A 27,756-nucleotide genomic window follows, 5' to 3' on the forward strand; every position below is an offset into this window, starting at 1 on the left:
CGGTACCACCTGATCCACTCCCCAGAACAACCTGCTGGACACGCCAGAATCACCTGCCGGATACGCCAGAACCAGTTGGCAGACACTCCGGAACCACCTGCCGGGCATGCCGGAACCACCTCTCAGAGGTGCCAGAACCACATGCCGGACACTCCGGAATCACCTGCCGGGCATGCCGGAACCATCTCTCAGACGTGCCAGAACCATGTTCGTACACGCCGGTACCACCTGCCGAGCTCGCCGGAACCACCTGCTGGACACGCCAAAATCACCTGCCAGCTACGCCAGAACCACGCGGCAGACACTCCGGAATCACCTGCCAGGCATTCCGGAACCACCTCTCAGAGGTGCCAGAACGAGACGCCGGACACTCCGGAATCACCTGCCAGGCATGCTGGAACCACGTGCTGGACATGCCGGAACCACCGGCTCGACTCGCCGGAACCATTGCCGGACATGCAACATCACCTGCCGGCTACGCCAGAACCACTTGGCGAGCACTCCGGAATCACCTGCCGGGCATGGCGGAACCACCTCTCAGACATGCCAGAACCACATGCCAATGACACCGGAAGCACCTGCCGAGCACGCCAGAACCACCTGCTCGACTCGCCAAAACCACCCGCTGGACACGCCAAAATCACCTGCCAGCTACGCCAGAACCACTTGGCAGACACTCCGGAATCACCTGCTGGGCTGGCTGGAACCACCTGCCGGTCACGCCAACATCGACTGCCAGCTATGCCAGAACCACTTGGCGGACACCATGGAAACACCTGTCGGGCCGTCCGGAGCCACTTATCAGACGTGCCAGAACCATGTGCCTGAGATGCCAGAACCACACCCCGAACAGACCGAAACCACCTGCCAGACCCGCCTGAACCACCTGCCGAGCACGCCGGAACCACCTACTCGACTCTCTGGAACCACCTACCTGACACGCTAAAATCAACTGCCGGTTATGCCACAACCACTTGGTGGACACTCCGGAATCATCTGCCGGACATGCCAGAACCAGCTCTCAGACACACCAGAACCACCTGCCAGACACGCTGGAAGCACCTGCTGAGCATGCCTGAGCCAAATGCTCGACTTGCAAGAAACACCTGCCAGACACGCCAAAATCACCTGCCGGGTACGCCAGAACCACGTGGCGGACACTCGGGAATCAGCTGTGGGGCACGCCGGAACGAACTCTCATACGTGCCAGAACCTCGTGCCGGTCACGCCAGAACCACCTGCCGGACACGCCGGAACCACCGGCTCGACTCGCCGGAACCACCGCCGGACATGCAAAATGACCTGCCGGCTACGCCAGAACCACTTGGCGAACACTCCGGAATCACCTGTCGGGCATGCCGGAACCACCTCTCAGACTTGATAGAACCATGTTCCGGACACGCCGGTACCACCTGCCGAGTATGCCGGAACCACCCGATCCACTCCCCAGAACCACCTGCTGGATACGCCAGAATCACCTGCCGGCTACTCCAGAACCCCTCGGCAGACACTCCGGAACCAACTGCCGGGCATGCCGGAACCACCTCTCAGAGGTGCCAGAACCACATGCCGGACACTCCGGAATCACCTGCCGGGCATGCCGGAACCATCTCTCTGACGTACCAGAACCATGTTCCGGACATGCCGGAACCACCTGCCGAGCTCGCCGGAACCACCTGCTGGACACGCCAAAATCACCTGCCGGCTACACCAGAACCACTCGGCAGACACTCCGGAATCACAGGCCAGGCATTCCGGAACCACCTCTCAGAGGTGCCAGAACCACATGCCGGACACTCCGGAATCACGTGCCGGGCATGGCGGAACCACCTCTCAGACATGCCGGAACCACATGCCAATGACACCGGAAGCACCTGCCGAGCACGCCAGAACCACCTGCTCGACTCGCCAAAACCACCTGCTGGACACGCCAATTCACCTGTCGGCTACGCCACAACCATTTGGTGGACACTTCGGAATCACCTGCCGGGCTGGCTGGAACCACCTGCCGGTCACGCCAACATCACCTGCCAGCTATGCCAGAACCACTTGGCGGACACCATGGAAACACCTGTCGGGCCGGCCGGAACCACCTATCAGATGTGCCAGAACCATGTGCCTGAGATGCCAGAACCACACCCCGAACAGACCGAAACCACCTGCCAGACCCGCCTGAACCACCTGCCGAGCACGCCGGAACCACCTACTCGACTCGCTGGAACCACCTACCTGACACGCTAAACTCATCTTCCGGGTATGCCACAACCACTTGGTGGACACTCCGGAATCATCTGCCGGACATGCCAGAACCAGCTCTCACACACACCAGAACCACGTGCCGGACACGCCGGAAGCACCTGCTGGTCATGCGTGAGCAAAATGCTCGACTTGCAAGAAACACCTGCCAGACACGCCAAAATCACCTGCTGGGTACTCCAGAAGCACGTGACGAACACTCCGGAATCACCTGTTGGGCATGCCGGAACCAACTCTCAGACGTGCCAGAACCAAATGCTGGACACTCCTGTATCACCAGCCGGGCATGGCGGAACCACCTATTAGAGGTGCCAGAACCACATGCCGGACACTCCGGAATCACATGCCGGGCATGCCGGAACCACCTGCTGGACATGCCGGAACCACCGGCTCGACTCGCCAAAACCACCCACTGGAAACGCCAAAATCACCTGCCCGCTACGCCAGAACAACTCGGCAGACACTCCAGAATCACCTGCCGGGCTGGTTGGAACCACCTGCTGGTCACGCCAACATCACCTTTCAGCTACGCCAGAACCACGTGGCGGACACTCCGGAATCACGTGGCGGGCATGCCGGAACCAACTCTCAGACGTGCCAGAACCTCGTGCCGGTCACACCAGAACCACCTGCCGGACACGCCGGAACCACCGGCTCGACTCTCCGGAACCACCGCCGAACATTCAAAATGACCTGCCGGCGACGCCAGAACCACTTGGCGAACACTCCGGAATCACCTGCCGGGCATGCCGGAACCACCTGCTGGACATGCCGGAACCACCGGCTCGACTCGCCGGAACCCTTGCCGGACATGCAAAATCACCAGCCGGCTACGCCAGAACCACTTGGCGAACACTCCGGAATCACCTGTCGGGAATGGCGGAACCACCTCTCAGACATGCCGGAACCGCATGCCAATGACACCGGAAGCACCTGCCGAGCACGCCAGAACCACCTGCTCGACTCGCCAAAACCACCTGCTGGACACGCCAAAATCACCTGCCGGCTACGCCAGAACCACTCGGCAGACACTCCGGAACCACCTGCCGGGCATGCCGGAACCACCTCTCAGAGGTGCCAGAACCACATGCCGGACACTCCGGAATCACCTGCCGGGCATGCCGGAACCACCTCTCAGAGGTGCCAGAACCACATGCTGGACACTCCAGAATCACCTGCCGGGCATGACGGAACCATCTCTCAGACGTGCCAGAACCATGTTCCAGACATGCTGGTACCACCTGCCGAGCTCGCCGGAACCACATGCCGGACACGCCAAAATCACCTGCCAGCCAAGCCAGAACCACATGGCAGAGACTCCGGAATCACCTGCCGGGCTGGCTGGAACCACCTGCTGGTCACGCCAACATCACCTTTCAGCTACTCCAGAACCACTTGGCGGACACTCCGGAAACACCTCTCCTCCCGGCCGGAACCACCTCTCAGACGTGCCAGTACCATGTGCCTGAGATGCCGGAACCACTCCCCGAACAGACAGAAACCACCTCTCAGACACGCCTGAACCCCCTGGCGAGCACGCCTGATCCACCTGCTCAACTAGCCGGAACCAACTTCCTGACACGCCAAAATCAACTGCCGGCTACGCCACAACCATTTGGTGATCTCTTCGGAATCACCTGCCGGCCTGGCTCCAGAACCACTCGGCAGACACTCCGGAACCACCTGCCGGGCATGCCGGAACCACCTCTCAGACATGCCGGAACCACATGCCAATGACACCGGAAGCACCTGCCGAGCACGCCAGAACCACCTGCTCGACTCGCCAAAACCACCTGCTGGACTCGCCAAAATCACCTGCCGGCTACGCCACAACCATTTGGTGAACTCTTCGGAATCACATGCCGGGCTGGCTGGAACCACCTGCCGGTCACGCCAACATCTCCTGCCAGCTATGCCAGAACCGCTTGGCGGACACCATGGAAACACCTGTCGGCCCGGCCGGAACCACCTATCAGACGTGCCAGAACCATGTGCCTGAGATGCCGGAACCACACCCCGAACAGACCGAAACCACCTGCCAGACCCGCCTGTACCACCTGCCGAGCACGCCGGAACAACCTACTCGACTCGCTGGAACCACCTACCTGACACGCTAAAATCACCTGCCGGGTATGCCACAACCACTTGGTGGACACTCCGGAATCATCTGCCGGACATTCCAGAACCAGCTCTCAGACACACCAGAACCACGTGCCAGACACGCCGGAAGCACCTGCTGAGCATGCCTGAGCCAAATGCTCGACTTGCAAGAAACACCTGCCAGACACGCCAAAATCACCTGCCGGGTATGCCAGAACCACGTGGCGGACACTCCGGAATCACGTGTCGGGCACGCCGGGACCAACTCTCAGACGTGCCAGAACCTCGTGCCGGTCACACCAGAACCACCTGCCGGACACGCCGGAACCACCGGCTCGACTCTCCGGAACCACCGCTGGACATGCAAAATGACCTGCCGGCTACGCCAGAACCACTTGGCGAACACTCCGGAATCACCTGTCGGGCATGCCGGAACCGCCTCTCAGAGGTGCCAGAACCACATGCCTGACACTCCGGAATCACCTGCCGGGCATGCCGGAACCACCTCTCAGAGGTGCCAGAACCACATGCCAGACACTCCCGAATCACCTGCCGGGCATGCCGGAACCATCTCTCAGACGTGCCAGAACTATGTTCCAGACAGGCTGGTACCACCTGCCGAGCTCGCCGGAACCACCTGCTGGACACGCCAAAATCACCTGCCAGCTACGCCAGAACCACACAGCAGACACTCCGGAATCACCTGCCGGGCTGGCTGGAACCACCTGCCTGTCACGCCAACATCACCTTTCAGCTACGCCAGAACCACTTGGCGGACACGCCGGAAACACCTCTCCGGCCGGCCGGAACCACCTCTCAGACGTGCCAGAACCATGTGCCTGAGATGCCGGTACCACTCCCCGAACAGACAGAAACCACCTGCCAGACCCCCCTGAACCCACTGGCGAGCACGCCTGATCCACCTGCTCGACTAGCCGGAACCACCTTCCTGACACATCAAAATAACCTGCCAGCTACGCCACAACCATTTGGTGAACTCTTCGGAATCACCTGCCGGGCTGGCTCCAGAACCACTCGGCAGACTCTCCGGAACCACCTGCCGGGAATACCGGAGCCACCTCTCAGACATGCCGGAACCACATGCCAATGACACTGGAAGCACCTGCTGAGCACGCCAGAACCACCTGCTCGACTCGCCAAAACCACCCGCTGGACACGCCAAAATAACCTGCCGGCTACGCCACAACCATTTGGTGAACTCTTCGGAATCACCTGCCGGGCATGCCGGAACCACCTGCCGGACACGCCAAAATCACCTGCCAGGTCAACCAGAACCACTTGGTGGACACTCCGGAATCATCTGCCGGACATGCCAGAACCAGCTCTCAGACACACCAGAACCACGTGCCAGACACGCCGGAAGCACCTGCTGAGCATGCCTGAGCCAAATGCTCGACTTGCCAGAAACAACTGCCAGACACGCCAAAATCACCTGCCGGGTACGCCAGAACCACGTGGCGGACACTCCAGAATCACCTGTCGGGCATGCCGGAACCAACTCTCAGACGTGCCAGAACCTCGTGCCGGTCACGACAGAACCACCTGCCGGACAGACCGGAAACACCTGCTGGATACGCTGCAACCACCGGCTCGACTCGCCGGAACCACCGCCAGACATGCAAAATGACCTGCCAGCTACGCCAGAACCACTTGGCGAATACTCCGGAATCACCTGTCGGGCATGCCGGAACCACCTCTCAGACTTGCCAGAACCATGTTCCGGACACGCCGGTACCACCTGCTGAGTGTGCCGGAACCACCTGATCCACTCCCCAGAACCACAGTCTGGATATGCAAGAATCACCTGCCAGCTACTTCAGAACCACTCGGCAGACACTCCATAACCAACTGCCGGGCATGCCGGAACCACCTCTCAGAGGTGCCAGAACCACATGCCGGACACTCCGGAATCACCTGCCGGGCATGCCGGAACCATCTCTCAGACGTGCCAGAACCATGTTCCGGACACGCCGGTACCACCTGCCGAGTATGCCGGAACCACCTGATCCACTCCCCAGAACCACCTGCTGGACACGCCAGAATCACCTGCCGACTACGCCAGAACCACTCGGCAGACACTCCGGAACCACCTGACGGGCATGCCGGAACCACATCTCAGAGGGGCCAGTACCACATGCCGGACACTCCGGAATCACCTGCCGGGCATACCGGAACCACCTGCTGGACATGCCGGAATCACCTGCCGGACATGCCGGAACAACCGGCTCGACTCGCCGGAACCATTGCCGGACATGCAAAATCACCTGCTGGCTATGCCAGAACCACTTGGCGAAAACTCCGGAATCACCTGCCGGGCATGGCGGAACCACCTCTCAGACATGCCGGAACCACATGCCAATGACACCGGAAGCACCTGCCGAGCACTCCAGAACCACATGCTCGACTCGCCAAAACCACCCGCTGGACACGCCAAAATCACCTGCCGGCTATGCCAGAACCACTCGACAGACACTCCGGAATCACCTGCCGGGCTGGCTGGAACCACCTGCCGGTCACGCCAACATCACCTTTCAGCTACACCAGAACCACTTGGAGGACACTCCGGAAACACCTGTCGGGCCGGCCGGAACCACCTCTCAGACGTCCCAGAACTATGAGCCTGAGATGCCGGAACCACTCCCCGAACAGACCGAAACCACCTGCCAGACACGCCTGAACCCCCTGGCGAGCACGCCTGATCCACCTGCTCAGCTAGCCGGAACCACCTTCCTGACACGCCAAAATCACCTGCCAGGTATACCACAACCACTTGGTGGACACTCCGGAATCATCTGCCGGACATGCCAGAACCAGCTCTCAGACACACCAGAACCACGTGCCAGAGACGCCGGAAGCACCAGCTGAGCATGCCTGAGCCACGTGTTCGACTCGCAAGATACACCTCTCGGACATGCCAAAATCACCTGCCGGGTACGACAGAAACACTTGGCGGACGCTCCGGAATCACCTGTCGGTCGTGCCGGAACCACCTCTCAGACTTGCCAGAACCATGTTCTGGACATGCCGGTACCACCTGCCGAGTAAGCCGGAACCAGCTGATCAATTCCCCAGAACCACCTAGTGGACACGCCAAAATCAACTGCCGGGTACGCCAGAACCACGTGGCAGACTCTCCGGAATCACCTGCCGGGCATTCCGGAACCTCCTGTCAGAGGTGCCAGAACCACATGCTGGACACTCCGGAATCACCTGCCGGTCATGCCGGAAGCACCTGCTGGACATGCCGGAATCACCTGCCGGACATGCCGGAACCACCGGCTCGACTCGCCGGAACCATTGCCGGCCATGCAAAATCACCTGCTGGCTATGCCAGAACCACTTGGGGAACACTCCGGAATCACCTGCCAGGCATGGCGGAACCACCTCTCAGACATGCCGGAACCACATGCCAATGACACCGCAAGCACCTGCCGAGCACGCCAGAACCACCTGCTCGACTCGCCAAAACCACCTGCTGGACACGCCAAAATCACCTGCCAGCTACGCCAGAACCACTCGGCAGACACTCCGGAATCACCTGCCGGGCTGGCTGGAACCACCTCTCAGAGGTGCCAGAACCACATGCCGGACACTCCCGAATCACCTGCCGGGCATGCCGGAACCATCTCTCAGACGTGCCAGAACCATGATCCGGACACGCCGGTACCACCTGCCGAGCTCGCCGGAACCATCTGCTGGACACGCCAAAATCACCTGCCGGCTACACCAGAACCACGCGGCAGACACTCTGGAATCACCTGCCGGGCTGGTTGGAACCACCTGCTGGTCACGCCAACATCAACTTTCAGCTACGCCGGAACCACTTGGCGGACACTCCGGAAACACCTGTCGGGCCGGCCGGAACCACCTCTCAGACGTGCCAGAACCATGTGCCTGAGATGCTGGAACCACTCCCCGAACAGACCGAAACCACCTGCCAGACCCGCCTGAACCCCCTGGCGAGCACGCCTGATCCACCTGCTCAACTAGCCGGAACCACCTTACTGACACGCCAAAATCACCTGCCAGGTATACCAGAACCACTTGGCGAACACTCCGGAATCACCTGTCGGGCATGCCGGAACCACCTCTCAGACTTGCCAGAACCATGTTCCGGACACGCCGGTACCACCTGCCGAGTATGCCGGTACCACCTGATCCACTCCCCAGAACAACCTGCTGGACACGCCAGAATCACCTGCCGGATACGCCAGAACCAGTTGGCAGACACTCCGGAACCACCTGCCGGGCATGCCGGAACCACCTCTCAGAGGTGCCAGAACCACATGCCGGACACTCCGGAATCACCTGCCGGGCATGCCGGAACCATCTCTCAGACGTGCCAGAACCATGTTCGTACACGCCGGTACCACCTGCCGAGCTCGCCGGAACCACCTGCTGGACACGCCAAAATCACCTGCCAGCTACGCCAGAACCACGCGGCAGACACTCCGGAATCACCTGCCAGGCATTCCGGAACCACCTCTCAGAGGTGCCAGAACGAGACGCCGGACACTCCGGAATCACCTGCCAGGCATGCTGGAACCACGTGCTGGACATGCCGGAACCACCGGCTCGACTCGCCGGAACCATTGCCGGACATGCAACATCACCTGCCGGCTACGCCAGAACCACTTGGCGAGCACTCCGGAATCACCTGCCGGGCATGGCGGAACCACCTCTCAGACATGCCAGAACCACATGCCAATGACACCGGAAGCACCTGCCGAGCACGCCAGAACAACCTGCTCGACTCGCCAAAACCACCCGCTGGACACGCGAAAATCACCTGCCAGCTACGCCAGAACCACTTGGCAGACACTCCGGAATCACCTGCTGGGCTGGCTGGAACCACCTGCCGGTCACGCCAACATCGACTGCCAGCTATGCCAGAACCACTTGGCGGACACCATGGAAACACCTGTCGGGCCGTCCGGAGCCACTTATCAGACGTGCCAGAACCATGTGCCTGAGATGCCAGAACCACACCCCGAACAGACCGAAACCACCTGCCAGACCCGCCTGAACCACCTGCCGAGCACGCCGGAACCACCTACTCGACTCTCTGGAACCACCTACCTGACACGCTAAAATCAACTGCCGGTTATGCCACAACCACTTGGTGGACACTCCGGAATCATCTGCCGGACATGCCAGAACCAGCTCTCAGACACACCAGAACCACCTGCCAGACACGCTGGAAGCACCTGCTGAGCATGCCTGAGCCAAATGCTCGACTTGCAAGAAACACCTGCCAGACACGCCAAAATCACCTGCCGGGTACGCCAGAACCACGTGGCGGACACTCGGGAATCAGCTGTGGGGCACGCCGGAACGAACTCTCATACGTGCCAGAACCTCGTGCCGGTCACGCCAGAACCACCTGCCGGACACGCCGGAACCACCGGCTCGACTCGCCGGAACCACCGCCGGACATGCAAAATGACCTGCCGGCTACGCCAGAACCACTTGGCGAACACTCCGGAATCACCTGTCGGGCATGCCGGAACCACCTCTCAGACTTGCCAGAACCATGTTCCGGACACGCCGGTACCACCTGCCGAGTATGCCGGAACCACCCGATCCACTCCCCAGAACCACCTGCTGGATACGCCAGAATCACCTGCCGGCTACTCCAGAACCCCTCGGCAGACACTCCGGAACCAACTGCCGGGCATGCCGGAACCACCTCTCAGAGGTGCCAGAACCACATGCCGGACACTCCGGAATCACCTGCCGGGCATGCCGGAACCATCTCTCAGACGTGCCAGAACCATGTTCCGGACATGCCGGAACCACCTGCCGAGCTCGCCGGAACCACCTGCTGGACACGCCAAAATCACCTGCCGGCTACACCAGAACCACTCGGCAGACACTCCGGAATCACAGGCCAGGCATTCCGGAACCACCTCTCAGAGGTGCCAGAAACAAAACACAGACACTCCGGTATCACCTGCCAGGCATGACGGAACCACCTCTCAGAGGTGCCAGAACCACATGCCGGACACTCCGGAATCACCTGCCGGGCTGGCTGGAACCACCTGCCGGTCACGCCAACATCACCTTTCAGCTACGCCAGAACCACTTGGCGGACACTCCGGAAACACCTGTCGGGCCGGCAGCAACCACCTCTCAGACGTGCCAGAACCATGTGCCTGAGATGCCGGAACCACTCCCCGAACAGACCGAAACCACCTGCCAGACCCGCCTGAACCCACTGGTGAGCACGCCTGATCCAACTGCTCAACTAGCCGGAACCACCTTCCTGACACGCCAAAATCACCTGCCGGCTACGCCAGAACCTTTTGGTGAACTCTTCGGAATCACCTGCCGGGCTGGCTCCAGAACCACTCGGCAGACTCTCCGGAACCACCTGCGGGGCATGCTGGAACCACCTCTCAGACATGCCGGAAACACCTGCCAATGACACCGGAAGCACCCGCCAAGCACGCCAGAACCACCTGCTCGACTCGCCAAAACCACCTGCTGTACACGCCAAAATCACCTGCCGGCTATGCCACAACCATTTGGTGAAATCTTCTGAATCACTTGCCGGGCTTGCTGGAACCACCTGCTGGTCACGCCAACATCACCTGCCAGCTATGCCAGAACCACTTGGCGGACACCATGGAAACACCTGTCGGGCCGGCCGGAACCACCTCTCAGACGTGCGAGAACCATGAGCCTGAGATGCCGGAACCACTCCCCGAACAGACCGAAACCACCTGCCAGACCCGCCTGAACCCCCTGGCGAGCACGCCTGATGCACGTGCTCAACTAGACGGAACCAACTTCCTGACAGGCCAAAATCACCTGCCGGCTACGCCACAACCATTCGGTGAACACTTCAGAATCACCTGCCGGGCTGGCTGGAACCACCTGCCGGTCACGCCAACATCACCTGCCAGCTATGCCAGAACCACTTGGCGGACACCATGGAAACACCTGTCGGGCCGGCCGGAACCACCTATCAGACGTGCCAGAACCATGTGCCTGAGATGCCGGAACCACACCCCGAACAGATCGAAACCACCTGCCAGACCCGCCTGAACCACCTACCGAGCACGCCGGAACCACCTACTCGACTCGCCGGAACCACCTACCTGACACGCTAAAATCACCTGCCAGGTATACAAGAACCACTTGTGGACACTCCGGAATCATCTGCCGGAGATGCCAGAACCAGCTCTCAGACACACCAGAACCACGTGCCAGAGACGCCGGAAGCACCAGCTGAGCATGCCTCAGCCACCTGCTCGACTCGCAAGATACACCTGTCGGATGCCAAAATCACCTGCCGGGTACGCCAGAAATACTTGGCGGACGCTCCGGAATCACCTGTCGGGCGTGCCGGTGCCGGGGTCCCGCCCCGGCGGAGTCCAGGTTCCTGAGGGATGGACGGCGTCGGCGCGAGGAGGGAGGGGGAAAATAAAGGGGACGTGAGACTTGGGTTGGTGTTAGCAAGTCCGACTTTACTGTGCACAAGTGTCGTTTATATATTTTTCAGGATTAGTACAGAAATAGTTTTACAAATATTCTCAGAGAGATAAGGAAGTAAGAAACGAGCACAAGAATATTTATTAGCATTCCATTCTATAGAGCATAAGGTTAATGATCGTCTTCTCTGCAATTAACTAGTGTTTGTTGTCTCTAAACTAAAGGAGATAGGTACCTAGGCATCTGTTGTAATTCACGGTAAAGTTAAATCAAAGAGAGAAGGTCCAGGCCTCCGGACAGGGCAGCAGCCCGTCTGGTTACATCCTGGTGGAGCCATCCCTGCCTCCCTCAATCATTTACGCCATTAGTGTAGATGGTTAATGGGAACAAAAGGTGACTCCAGGGTGTCTTATCCCCAGGGCTATCTGCATTCTCAGCGGGCAGTTAAACATCTTTACTTTTTCGCGCCCTTTAGGGGGTGGAAGCATTCCTTTGTCTTTTAGATTGTAGAGCTAACGGTCCCTTAAGTACACTGCCGGAGAAAGTATCATATTGTTAGTAAAGTAAAGGGCTGAAAAGCTAAGCTAAACTATAAATCTTCAAGAATAAAAAAGAGAAATAAGTATACACATAACCTTGATAGAAAGCATGCATATAATTCAGAAAATATCGGGGGTGTTGGCCGGCCATTCTTCACCGAGGGGCATTCTTGCACCCCTCGGCCCTTCTACTCACCAATTATTTATTATTTATTGCTTTTAGGAGAAAACCTCTATAACATTTTAACAGAAAGCAGAAGGTCAAGAATAATATATAGATACTTCTTGATCATCCAATTAACCAGCAAACTTAGAAGGACGATGCATATGTATATTTAGACAAAGAACTGGAGGGAGAAGGAAACATTAACCAGATGGAGGCCATAAACCTAATTCGACATCTTATCTGGGCAGGATTCCTTTCTGATTATCTCACATGGGACTGTGTGCTCCTCCATTAATTAACTGAAAAATATCTTGAAAGTTACCTGCAGGTGGTCACATTCTCTTACTGTATCTAATTTTCCCGGGAGGTAGTGCCTCCCAAGCAGCCACCCAAAGGAGTGAAAACTGGAGGTTAAGAAATGAAAAGGAATGAAGGGCAATTAGAAGCAGCACAGGCTTCAGAACTATGTGAGGGGCTGGCCGGTTATTCTTCACCAAGGGGCGGCCCTGCACCCCTCGGCGTTAATCGGCTGGACCCTGTCAAACAGCCGATCAAATGATGTAGCCACGGCTCCCAGCATCTCCCCCTTTTTTACTTTTTAAGGCCAACAGATGTAATTCTGCTGAAACCCGACTTATAGAGTTGAATATTAACTTGAGAAAGACTGGAAAAAGGCAAAGACAAATCATTAGAGCACCAATGGTGACAGCAATATTAACAATAAAGGAGCTCCAATTTTTCTCCCCTACAAAAGAGGTCAGAGAGGTGAAAAGGTTGGTGGCCACTTCAGAAGCAGAAAAGGATTCTTCAGCCTGATTAATATTATTAATTTGTCTATGTAAGTCACTAATGTCTAGACTAAAGTCTGAATGGTTCCATATTCCCTGGATATGATTTTTAATTTTTTCCCAAGAGTGTAGAGATTGATTTACCTTAAGAGGAGTCACACAGATCCATCTATAGGACACATGACAACGCAAGGCCAATCTAACCTTCAAATTTGTAAGTTCTTGTCCTATCTGTAATATTGCCTCTTCCAGAGTGTTTACCTTTGCCTCCAGTTTTTCGTCTATTATTTCTTGGGTAGTTAGGGCAAGAGTGGTATTCTTAGAAAGATCGTCTACATAAGAGGCAGTATGTATTTGTTTAGTCAGCGCTACAGCAGATACAGTGAGAGAGGTTGCTAATGCAATCAAGGCTGAGATACCCAATATTAAAGCAGAGATAAACCGGTGGGGGCGCTGTAAAAGATCAGTAGCCTGTTTCAAAGTAAGCAATCCAACATCATCATACCAGGGTTCAGACAAATGAACGGGTAGCATAAGATAGGGGGGTTGTTGTAATATGATTACAGCTCGTACCTCTATATCAGGGCTCAAACAATTAGTTAAAAATACAATCTGGACAGGAGATATCATAACGAGAATTATTAAAAGAGACAGACATAGGAAAACTGTGTACAGGAGAGGCCAAGAAAACATAAGGGGCCAGGACACAGGCCTTAACCTTATATAACTGTGATACTGTTGGTCTAATCAATACAACATTCTGTAAAGCGGCTATGGCCTGGCACAAGTGTGGTTGAATTTTGCCAGAGTCAGTAGAAAGAATAGGAGGGCGGAGGCGAGTGCGGACGGGGAGCCAGACGTTTAGAAGGTTTCTCGCGGAGTGAAAGTCGTCTCATCTGGGCTACTGGGGGAGATTCATCATCTATCTTGACTCGGAAGCTGGGGCTCGTCTGCCTTGGTGGAGGTGGGGGCAGAGGCTGCTTGCGGTACATGTCGAATCAGATGATCAGGAATCCACAAGGAGATGAAGCGTCCTGTGGAAATATGCAAACATATCCTCGACCGACAGTTAAGAGAATATCAGGACCTTTCCACTGTCCTGTAAGCAGGTCCTTCCATTTGACCTGTAGTAAAATATTTTGTTTATTATCATTCCAATGTCTCATCATAGGTGACTCACCATGAAAATCTAAATTGAGAAAATTTATCACAAACAGAGCATGACTTAGTAAAAGACGGGGAGAGCTATATTTGAGCTCTCCTCCTTGTAATTTTTCCAATTGTTGTTTTGGGGGGCTCAGATAGGGAGGAAAAGACAAACGTTTCAATTTTGTTTATAAATTGCTGTAAGTCATAGTTCTTTAAGAGAATAGAGAAAAAGATTTTCTTAACTCTGGAAAAAAGCAAAATATTAAAAATCAGTAATATCTCAATTAAAAAATCATAAAAATTATAATCATCCCTATCAGTTTATTCTGTCCTGTGTAATTGGTTCTTGATCTTAATCTTCTGTCAGCAGTTTGTGAGGTCATCAGTTTCTCTGTTGGAGTTCTGTAATTTTTACCCAGTTTAGTTTTACAATCTGAGCGTTTATTAGAAACCTGTATTCTAGAGTGTTAGAGTCCTTTCCATGAATTTTCCTGAAGATGAGACATATTTGCAAAAGCAAAAAATAGAGTAAAACAATAACTGACTGTAAACAATAAAAGACTTAAAAATGATGATTGACAGAGAAACTTGGTTATCTCTGTGATATACAACACCTTAAACTAATAATTAGAATTATGGCTGAGAGACAGGATAGATCAGAATTTAGGCATGTATATAACTTCTAAAACACTTATATCAGTAACATTTACCCACATACTACCAACCAAGAAAGATTATTATCACTTTATCTGACAATGTTTCCCATGTAACTTTAGACCAAATAAGCCTGATTAGTTTAGAATTAACAAAACAGATTTGTCTTTTAGGTCGAGTTAGAAACCATTTGTTCCCAATAATGATGTTTAGATTACCCACAAGAACTTTGAGACATTAGACAAACAGCTATCATTTAAAGTTATTATGCTGACAAATCTCTAACAGACAACATGAACTTATTTGACTAGGAAACCCAGGCTGCATATTTGCATATGCAGTGCTAACTCTGAGGACATATCCAAACATTTCAATCAAACCAACAAACTTAAGTTTTCATTAACCAAAGGTTAATCCATATCATCTTAAAAGACAGTGGGTTAATTTCTATTGTATTTAGAATTTATGTGAGCGCTTAATTTAAGCCAATTAAACAGAACTCTTAGTATTGGCCATATCACCCGGAGGTAAAAATATCACACACATATAGACACACAGACACAGAGCCTTCACACCTATTGTTTTAAAAATCACTGCCATCAATCAGGTAATGAGTCAATCTCCAAGAGAGGGCACCCCACTTGGTTGCCAGGGTGATCAGGCCCGGAAACCAGGGGGGGCGCTCCCAGAGGTGGAGCCTATGATATTTTAAAGATTTCTTTGTCTCTCAACTGCAAAGCTCAAAAGGAGCCAAAAATGGTCACTGTAACTTTAAGAGAGAGGAAAGAAAAGGGTCCATTACCTTGCAAATCTCCTGAGCCTAGGGCAGCGTTCTACTTGTTCTGCCTGTGGGATTCTTATAGCAAGGGGTGATGGGGGCATCCCCCTGCATGTATCTCTTGTCCCCCTGCATGCATCTCTTGTATACCTTCCCTATTATGCCTGGCAGTCATAAGTGCCTGGTGAATGATTCCCAGGATAAAAGGATAGAGAAAAACAGTGAGGAACTTTCCGCCAGTCTGGGGGACATTCTACCCAATTGCAGCCTGGAGCCATTCTCCCAAGAAGGGGTTCCCATACTCAACCAAAGGTTAGAGTTTGGTACTTTCCTTGAACTGGAGTCCCGATTGGGACTTTTCCCGCAGTTCAGAGTATGGTCAGGTGCCAGAGGGAGGGGTCCCATTCCAGCCTTAGGAAAAGAAACCTTCCACGGGAGTCTTGGAGATTGGCGGCCGTCCTAATGACTTAAGTGGCCGACCCGTGCCCATTTAAAATTTGTCTATTAGAGATAGAGTCAGGAAGGAATGGATTAATTCATTTTCCATCACCCTCAGGCTTAAGGTACTGATTCTCTTCAGGCTGAATGCCACAATTTGCCCCATAGAGTAGCCATGGGCAGCAAAAGTGGATTCATACAGCTGTCCAAGAAGGTTCCCGATGGAGCAGTGAATTTAGATCCATCCTTGAAAAAGAGAAAGTCACAAGGAAAAAATAGGGCACTTACCAGAACTTGAGCTCACAAGCCGATGAAGCAAGTCCACCAGAAATGATGCAGGGTTGGTGAGCCGAGGAGTCGAGAGAAAGATTTCCTGGGCTCTCAAGATTTGGTGGCAGTGCTCTTTTATTTAGAGAATAGCGTGGAATAGCATGGGGACAGGACCCATGGGCAGGCAGAGCTGCTGCGTGGTGACAGGACCCACGGCCAGAACTTAACAGGTCTTGCTCTTATAATGTTGCACAAGGAAGTATTCCCAGTTAGACATTTTAAAACATACTTAGGCAAAGTTGATATAACCTCTTTATAAAGAAAATCAGCTTCTAAGTTGTGTTCCCACTATCATCCAGGTTTCCAAATTAACAGTTTCCTCTTCGGGGAACCAGGGACATTGTTCTTGTAAAAATGTAGGAATGTAGAAATCTGTCCCAAAGAGGCTTTTATGTCTCTTTTTTGCAAGCATACATGTTATTATTTCTATACAGAGCCTTCTTTCTTTAGACTCAGTATGGCCCAAAACTTCTCAAAAGTTCTTAATACTTCTTATTCTTCCTAACCTTATTTCACTCTCCCTTTCCGGAGAGGGACTAAAACTTCTCTATTATTATTATTTTATTTCACTCTCCCTTAATAGAGAGGGGCAAAGACTTCTCAATTATTATTATTATTATTATTATTATTATTTTTTATTTTACTCTCCCTTTCTAGAGAGGGGCAGAAACTTCTCAATTATTATTATTATTATTATTATTATTATTTCACTCTCCCTTTCTAGTGAGGGGCAGAAACTTCTCAATTATTATTATTATTATTATTATTATTTATTATTATTATTATTTCACTCTCCCTTTCTAGAGAGGGGCAAAAACTTCTCAATTATTATTATTATTATTATTATTATTATTTTTTATTTCACTCTCCCTTTCTAGAGAGGGGCAAAAACTTCTCAATTATTATTATTATTATTATTATTTATTATTATTATTATTATTTTTTTTTTTATTTCACTCTCCCTTTCTAGAGAGGGGCAAAAACTTCTCAAAGTTCTTAACACCTACTACCCTTCTGTCCTTTCCTCACTCTCCCTTTGGCAGAGAGGGGCTAAAGGGGGCTCTTCTTTCCAGCCCTGGGTAGGATCCTATCCATCCCGAGAAGTGGGGGGAACTTACCCTTCAGGTACCTGTTCGGGCGCCACTTGCCGGGGTCCCGCCCAGGCGGAGTCCAGGTTCCTGAGGGATGGACGGCGTCGGCGCGAGGAGGGAGGGGGAAAATAAAGGGGACGTGAGACTTGGGTTGGTGTTAGCAAGTCCGACTTTACTGTGCACAAGTGTCGTTTATATATTTTTCAGGATTAGTACAGAAATAGTTTTACAAATATTCTCAGAGAGATAAGGAAGTAAGAAACGAGCACAAGAATATTTATTAGCATTCCATTCTATAGAGCATAAGGTTAATGATCGTCTTCTCTGCAATTAACTAGTGTTTGTTGTCTCTAAACTAAAGGAGATAGGTACCTAGGCATCTGTTGTAATTCACGGTAAAGTTAAATCAAAGAGAGAAGGTCCAGGCCTCCGGACAGGGCAGCAGCCCGTCTGGTTACATCCTGGTGGAGCCATCCCTGCCTCCCTCAATCATTTACGCCATTAGTGTAGATGGTTAATGGGAACAAAAGGTGACTCCAGGGTGTCTTATCCCCAGGGCTATCTGCATTCTCAGCGGGCAGTTAAACATCTTTACTTTTTCGCGCCCTTTAGGGGGTGGAAGCATTCCTTTGTCTTTTAGATTGTAGAGCTAACGGTCCCTTAAGTACACTGCCGGAGAAAGTATCATATTGTTAGTAAAGTAAAGGGCTGAAAAGCTAAGCTAAACTATAAATCTTCAAGAATAAAAAAGAGAAATAAGTATACACATAACCTTGATAGAAAGCATGCATATAATTCAGAAAATATTGGAGGTGTTGGCCGGCCATTCTTCACCGAGGGGCATTCTTGCACCCCTCGGCCCTTCTACTCACCAATTATTTATTATTTATTGCTTTTAGGAGAAAACCTCTATAACATTTTAACAGAAAGCAGAAGGTCAAGAATAATATATAGATACTTCTTGATCATCCAATTAACCAGCAAACTTAGAAGGACGATGCATATGTATATTTAGACAAAGAACTGGAGGGAGAAGGAAACATTAACCAGATGGAGGCCATAAACCTAATTCGACATCTTATCTGGGCAGGATTCCTTTCTGATTGTCTCACATGGGACTGTGTGCTCCTCCATTAATTAACTGAAAAATATCTTGAAAGTTACCTGCAGGTGGTCACATTCTCTTACTGTATCTAATTTTCCCGGGAGGTAGTGCCTCCCAAGCAGCCACCCAAAGGAGTGAAAACTGGAGGTTAAGAAATGAAAAGGAATGAAGGGCAATTAGAAGCAGCACAGGTTTCAGAACTATGTGAGGGGCTGGCCGGTTATTCTTCACCAAGGGGCGGCCCTGCACCCCTCGGCGTTAATCGGCTGGACCCTGTCAAACAGCCGATCAAATGATGTAGCCACGGCTCCCAGCATGCCGGAACCTCCTCTCAGACTTGCCAGAACCATGTTCCGGACACGCCGGTACCACCTGCCGAGTATGCCGGAACCAGCTGATCCACTCCCCAGAACCACCTAGTGGACACGCCAAAATCAACTGCCGGCTAGCCAGAACCACTCGTCAGACACTCCAGAATCACAGGCCAGGCATTCTGGAACCACATCTCAGAGGTGCCAGAACCACATGCCGGACACTCCGGAATCACCTGCCGGGCATGCTGGAACCACGTGCTGGACATGCCGGAACCACATGCCGGACATGCCGGAACCACCTGCCGGAGATTCCGGAACCACCGGCTCGACTCGCCGGGACCATTGCCGGACATGCAAAATCACCTGCCGGCTACGCCAGAACCACTTGGCAAACACTCCGGTATCACCTGCCGGGCATGCCGGAACCACCTCTCAGAGGTGCCACAACCACATGCCGGACACTCCGGAATCACCTGCCCGGCATGCCGGAACCACCTGCCGGACATGCCGGAACCACCGGCTCGACTCACCGGACCCATTGCCGGACATGCAAAATCACCTGCCGGCTACGCCAGAATCACTTGGCAAACACTCCGGAATCACCTGCCGGGCATGGCGGAACCACCTCTCAGACATGCCGGAACCACATGCCAATGACTCCGGAAGCACCTGCCGAGCACGACAGAACCACCTGCTCGACGCGCCAAAACCACCTGCTGGACACGCCAAAATCACCTGCCGGCTACGCCGCAACCATTTGGTGAACTCTTCGGAATCACCTGCCCGGCTGGCTGGAACCACCTGCTGGTCACGCCAACATCACCTGCCAGCTATGCCAGAACCACTTGGCGGACACCATGGAAACACCTGTCGGGCCGGCCGGAACCACCTATCAGACGTGCCAGAACCATGTGCCTGAGATGCCGGAACCACACCCCGAACAGACCGAAACCACCTGCCAGACCCGCCTGAACCACCTGCCGAGCACGCCGGAACCACCTACTCGACACGCCGGAACCACCTACCTGACACGCTAAAATCACCTGCTGGGTATGCCAAAACTACTTGGTGGACACTCCGGAATCATCTGCCGGACATGCCAGAACCAGCTCTCAGACACACCAGAACCATGTGCCAGAGACGCCGGAAGCACCTGCTGATCATGCCTGAGCCAAATGCTCGACTTGCCAGAAACACCTGCCAGACACGCCAAAATCACCTGCCGGGTACGCCAGAACCACGTGGCGGACACTCCGGAATCACCTTTCGGGGATGCCGGAACCAACTCTCAGACGTGCCAGAACCTCATGCCGGACACTCCAGAACCACCTGCCGGACAGACCGGAAACACCTGCTGGATACGCCGCAACCACCGGCTCGACTCGCCGGAACCACGGCCGGACATGCAAAATGACCTGCCGGCTACGCCAGAACCACTTGGCGAACACTCCGGAATCACCTGTCGGGCATGTCAGAACCACCTCTCAGACTTGCCAGAACCATGTTCCGGAAACGCCGGTACCACCTGCCGAGTATGCCGGAACCACATGATCCACTCCCCAGAACCACCTGCTGGACACGCCAGAATCACCTGCCGGCTACGCCAGAACCACTCGGCAGACACTGCGGAATCCCCTGCCCGGCTTGCTGGAACCACCTGCCGGTCACGCCAACATCACCTGCTGGCTATGCCAGAACCACTTGGCGAGCACTCCGGAAGCACCTGCCGAGCACGCCGGAACCACCTGCTCGACTCGCAAGATACACCTGTCGGACAGGCGAAAATCACATGTCGGGTACGCCAGAAACACTTGGCGGATGCTCCGGAATCACCTGTCGGGCGTGCCATAAACACCTCTCAGACTTGCCAGAACCATGTTCTGGACACGCCGGTACCACCTGCCGAGTATGCCGGAACCAGCTGATCCACTCCCCAGAAGCACCTAGTGGACACGCCAAAATCAACTGCCGGCTACGCCAGAAACACTCGGCAGACACTCCGGAATCACAAGCCAGGCATTCCGGAACCACCTCTCAGAGGTGCCAGAACCAAATGCCGGAGACTCCGGCATCACCTGCCGGTCATGCCGGAACCACCTCTCAGAGGTGCCAGAACCACATGCCAGGCACTCCAGAATCACCTGCCGGGCATGTCGGAACCACCTGATGGACATGTCGGAATCTCCTGCTGGACATGCCGGAACCACCGGCTCGACTCGCCGGAACCACCGCCGGACATGCAAAATGACCTGCCGGCTATGCCAGAACCAGTTGGGGAACACTGCGGAATCACCTGTCGGGCATGCCAGAACCACCTCTCAGACTTGCCAGAACCATGTTCCGGACACGCCGGTACCACCTGCCGAGTATGCCGGAACCACCTGATCCACTCCCCAGAACCACCTGCTGGACACGCCAGAATCACCTGCTGACTACGCCAGAACCACTCGGCAGACACTCCGGAACCACCTGCCGGGCATGCTGGAACCACCTCTCAGACGTGCCAGAACCACATGCCGGACACTCTGGAATCACCTGCCGGGCATGCCGGAACCACCTCTCAGAGGTGCCAGAACCACATGCCGGACACTCCGGAATCACTTGCCAGGCATGCCGGAACCATCTCTCAGACGTGCCAGAACCATGTTCCGGACACGCTGGTACCACCTGCCGAGCTCGCCAGAACCACCTGCTGGACACACCAAAATCAACTGCCAGCTACGCCAGAACCACACGGCAGACACTCCGGAATCACCTGCCGGGATGGCTGGAACCACCTGCCGGTCACGCCAACATCAACTTTCAGCTACGGCAGAACCACTTGGCGGACACTCAGGAAACACCTCTCCGGCCGGCCGGAACCACCTCTCAGACGTGCCAGAACAATGTGCCTGAGATGCCGGAACCAAGCCCCGAACAGACCGAAACCACCTGCCAGACCCGCCTGATCCCCCTGGCGAGCACGCCTGATCCACCTGCTCAACTAGCTGGAACCACCTTCCTGACACGCCAAAATCACCTACCGGCTACGCCACAAACATTTGGTGAACTCTTCGGAATCGCCTGCCGGGCTGGCTCCAGAACCACTCGACAGACACTCCGGTACTACCTGCCGGGCATGCCGGAACCACCTCTCAGACATGCCGGAACCACATGCCAATGACACCGGAAGCACCTGCCGAGCACGCCAGAACCACCTGCTCGACTCGCCAAAACCACCTGCTGGACACGCCAAAATCACCTGCCGACTACGCCACAACCATTTGTTGAACTCTTCGGAATCACCTGCCGGGCTGGCTGGAACCACCAGCCGGTCACGCCAACATCACCTGCCAGCTATGCCAGAACCACTTGGCGGACACTATGGAAACACCTGTCGGGCCGGCCGGAACCACCTCTCAGACGTGCCAGAACCATGAGCCTGAGATGCCGGAACCACTCACCGAACAGACCGAAAGCTCCTGCCAGACCCGCCTGAAACCCCTGGCGAGCACGCCTGATCCACCTGCTCAACTAGCCGGAACCAACTTCCTGACACGCCAAAATCACCTGCCAGGTATACAAGAACCACTTGGTGGACACTCTGGAATCATCTGCCGGAGATGCCAGAACCAGCTCTCAGACACACCAGAACCACGTGCCAGAGACGCCGGAAGCACCAGCTGAGCATGCCTCAGCCACCTGCTCGACTCGCAATATACATCTGTCGGACAGGCGAAAATCACCTGCCGGCTACGCCAGAAACACTTGGCGGACGCTCTGGAATCACCTGTCGGGCGTGCCGGAACCACCTCTCAGACTTGCCAGAACCATGTTTTGGACACGCCGGTACCACCTGCCGAGTATGCCGGAACCAGCTGATCCACTCCCCAGAACCACATAGTGGACACGCCAAAATCAACTGCCGGCTACGACAGAACCACTCGGCAGACACTCCGGAATCACAAGGCCAGGCATTCCGGAACCACCTCTCAGAGGTGCCAGAACCACATGCCGGAGACTCCGGTATCACCTGCCGGGCATGCCGGAACCACCTGCCGGACATTCCGGAACCACCAGCTCGACTCGCCGGAACCATTGCCGGACATGCAAAATCACCTGCCGGCTACGCCAGAACCACTTGGCGAACACTCCGGTATCACCTGCCGGGCATGCCGGAACCACCTCTCAGAGGTGCCAGAACCACATGCCGGACACTCCGGAATCACCTCCCGGGCATGCCGGAACCACCAGCCGGACATGCCGGAACCACCGGCTCGACTCGCCGGAACCATTGCCGGACATGCAAAATCACCTGCCGGCTATGACAGAACCACTTGGGGAACACTCCGGAATCACCTGTCGGGCATGCCGGAAACACCTCTCAGACTTGCCAGAACCATGTTCTGGACACGCCGGTACCACCTGCCGAGTATGCCGGAACCACCTGATCCACTCCCCAGAACCACCTGCTGGACACGCCAGAATCACCTGCCAGCTACGCCACAACCATTTGGTGAACTCTTCGGAATCACCTGCCAGGCTGGCTCCAGAACCACTTGGCAGACACTCCGGAACCATCTGCCGGGAATGCCGGAACCACCTCTAAGACATGCCGGAACCACATGCCAATGACACCGGAAGCACCTGCCGAGCACGCCAGAACCACCTGCTCGACTCACCAAAACCACCTGCTGGACACACAAGAATCACCTGCCGGCTACGCCACAACCATTTGGTGAACTCTTCGGAATCACCTTGGGGGCTTGCTGGAACCAGCTGCCGGTCACGCCACCATCACCTGCCAGCTATGCCAGAACCACTTGGCGGACACCATGGAAACACCTGTCGGGCCGGCCGGAACCACCTCTCAGACGGGCCAGAACCATGAGCCTGAGATGCCGGAACCACTCCCCGAACAGACCGAAACCACCTGCCAGTCCCACCTGAACCCCCTTGCGAGCACGCCTGATCCACCTGCTCAACTAGCCGGAACCAACTTCCTGACACGCCAAAATCACCTGCCAGGCATACCAGAACCACTTGGTGGACACTCCGGAATCATCTGCCGGACATTCCAGAACCAGCTCTCAGGCACACCAGAACCACGTGCAGGAGACGCCGGAAGCAGCAGCTGAGCATGCCTGAGCCACCTGCTCGACTCGCAAGATACACCTTTCGGACATGCCAAAATCACATGCCAGGTACGCCAGAACCACGTGGCGGACACTCCGGAATCACCTGTCGGGCATGCCGGAACCAACTCTCAGACGTGCCAGAACCTCGTGCCGGACATGCCAGACCCACCTGCCGGACAGACCGGAAACACCTGCAAGACACGCTGGAACCACCGGCGTGACTCGCCGGAACCACCGCCGGACATGCAAAATGACCTGCCGGCTACGCCAGAACCACTTGGCGAACACTCCGGAATCACCTGTCGGGCATGCCGGACCCACCTCTCAGACTTGCCAGAACCATGTTCCGGACACGCTGGTACCATCTGCCGAGTATGCCGGAACCACCTGCTCCACGCCCCAGAACCACCTGCTGGACACGCCAGAATCACCTGCCGACTACGCCAGAACCACTCGGCAGACACTCCGGAACCACCTGCCGGGCATGCCGGAACCACCTCTCAGAGGTGCCGGAACCACACGCCGGACACTCCGGAATCACCTGCCGGGCATGCCGGAACCATCTATCAGACGTGCCAGAACCATGTTCCGGACACGCCGGTAGCACCTGCCGAGCTCGCTGGAACCACCTGCCAGACACGCCAAAATCAAGTGCCGGCTGCGCCGGAACCACCGGCTCAACTCGCCGGAACCACCGCCGGACATGCAAAATGACCTGCTGGCTACGCCAGAACCACGTGGCGAACTCTCCGGAATCACCTGCCGGGCATGCCGGAACCACCTCTCATACTTGCCAGAACCATGTTCCGGACATGCCGGTACCACCTGCCGAGTATGCCGGAACCAGCTGATCCACTCCCCAGAACCACCTAGTGGACACGCCAAAATCAACTGCTGGTTGCGCCAGAACCACTCGGCAGACACTCCGGAATCACATGCCAGGCATACCGGAACCACCTCTCAGAGGTGCCAGAACCAAATGCCGGACACTCCGGTATCACCTGCCGGGCTGGCTGGAACCACCTGCCGGTCACGCCAACATCACCTGCCAGCTATGCCAGAACCACTTGGCGGACACTCCGGAAACACCTGTCGGGCCGGCCGGAACCACCTCTCAGACGTGCCAGAACCATGTGCCTGAGATGCCGGAACCACTCCCCGAACAGACCAAAACCACCTGCCAGACCCGCCTGAACCCCCTGGCCAGCCCGCCTGATCCACCTGCTAAACTAGCCAGAACCACCTTCCAGAAATGCCAAAATCACCTGCCAGGTCTACCAGAACCACTTGGTCGAGACTCTGGAATCATATGCCGGAAATGCCAGAACCAGCCCTCTGACACCCGAGAACCACGTGCCGGACACGCCGGAAGCACCTGCTGATCATGCCTGAGCGTCATGCTCGACTTGGAAGAAAAACCTGCCAGACACGCCAAAATCACCTGCCGGGTACTCCAGAACCACGTGGCGGACATTCCGGAATCACCTGTCGGGCATGCCGGAACCAACTCTCAGACGTGCCAGAACCTCATGCCGGACACGCCAGAACATCCTGCCGGACAGACCCGAAACACCTGCCAGACACGCTGGAACCACCGGCTCGACTCGCCGGAACCACGGCCGGACATGCAAAATGACCTGCCGGCTACGCCAGAACCACTTGGCGAACACTCCGGAATCACCTGTCGGGCATGCCAGAACCACCTCTCAGACTTGCCAGAACCATGTTCCGGACACGCCGGTACCACCTGCCGAGTATGCCGGAACCACCTGATCCACTCCCCAGAACCACCTGCTGGATACACCAGAATCACCTGCCGGCTACTCCAGAACCACTCAGCAGACACTCCGGAACCACCTGTCGGGCATGCAGGAACCACCTCTCAGAGGTGCCAGAACCAGATGCTGGACACTCCGGAATCACCTGCCGGGCATGCCGGAACCATCTCTCAGACGTGCCAGAACCATGTTCCGGACACGCCGGTACCACCTGCCGAGCTTGCCGGAACCACCTGCTGGACACGCCAAAATCGCCTGCCGGCTACGCCAGAACAAGTCGGCAGACACTCCGGAATCACCTGCCGGGCTGGCTGGAACCACCTGCCGGTAACGCCAACATCACCTTTCAGCCACTCCAGAACCACTTGGCGGACACTCCGGAAACACCTGTCGGGCCGGCCGCAACCACCTCTCAGACGTGCCAGAACCATGTGCCTGAGATGCCGGAACCACTCCCCAAACAGACCGAAACCACCTGCCAGACCCGCCTGAACCCCCTGGCGAGCACTCCTGATCCACCTGCTCAACTAGCCTGAACCACCTTCCTGACACGCCAAAATCACCTGCCAGGTCTACCAGAACCACTTGGTGGACACTCCGGAATCATCTGCCGGACATGCCAGAACCAGCTCTCAGACAAACCAGAACCACGTGCCAGAGACGCCGGAAGCACCAGCTGAGCATGCCTGAGCCACCTGCTCGACTCGCAAGAAACACCTGTCGGACATGCCAAAATCAGCCGCCGGGTACGCCAGAAACACTTGGCGGACGCTCCGGAATCACCTGTCGGGCGTCCCGGAACCACCTCTCAGACTTGCCAGAACCATGCTCTGGATACGCCGGTACCACCTGCCTAGTATGCTGGAACCAGCTGATCCACTCCCCAGAACCACCTAGTGGACACGCCAAAATCAACTGCCGGCTACGCCAGAACCACTCGGCAGACACTCCGGAATCACAGGCCAGGCATTCCGGAACCACCTCTCAGAGGTGCCAGAACCAAATGCCGGAGCCTCCGGTATCACCTGCCGGGCATGCCGGAACCACCTCTCAGAGGTGCCAGAACCACATGCCGGACACTCCGGAATCACCTGCCGGTCAGGCCGGAACCACCTGCTTGACATGCCGGAACCACCGTCTCGACTCGCCGGAACCATTGCCGGCCATGCAAAATCACCTGCCGGCTACACCAGAACAATTTGCTGAACTCTTCGGAATCACCTGCCGGGCTGGATGGAACCACCTGCCGGTCACGCCAACATCACCTGCCAGCTATGCCAGAACCACATGGCGGACACCATGGAAACACCTGTCGGGCCGGCTGGAACCACCTATCAGACGTGCCAGAACCCTGTGCCTGAGACGCCAGAACCACACCCCGAACACATCGAAACCACCTGCCAGACCCGCCTGAACGACCTGCCGAGCACGCCGGAACCACCTACTCGACTCGCCGGAACCAACTACCTGACACGCTAAAATCAGCTGCCAGGTATGCCACAACCACTTGGTGGACACTCCGGAATCAGCTGCCGGACATGCCAGAACCAGCTCTCAGACACACCAGAACCACGTGCCGGACATCCCGGAAGCACCTGCTGATCATGCCTGAGCCAAATGCTCGACTTGCAAGAAACACCTGCCAGACACGCCAAAATCTCCTGCCGGGTACGCCAGAACCACGTGGCGGACACT

This window comes from Equus caballus, chromosome 16 (genome assembly GCF_041296265.1).
Source record: "Equus caballus isolate H_3958 breed thoroughbred chromosome 16, TB-T2T, whole genome shotgun sequence".
In the NCBI taxonomy this organism is placed as follows: Eukaryota; Metazoa; Chordata; class Mammalia; order Perissodactyla; family Equidae; genus Equus; species Equus caballus.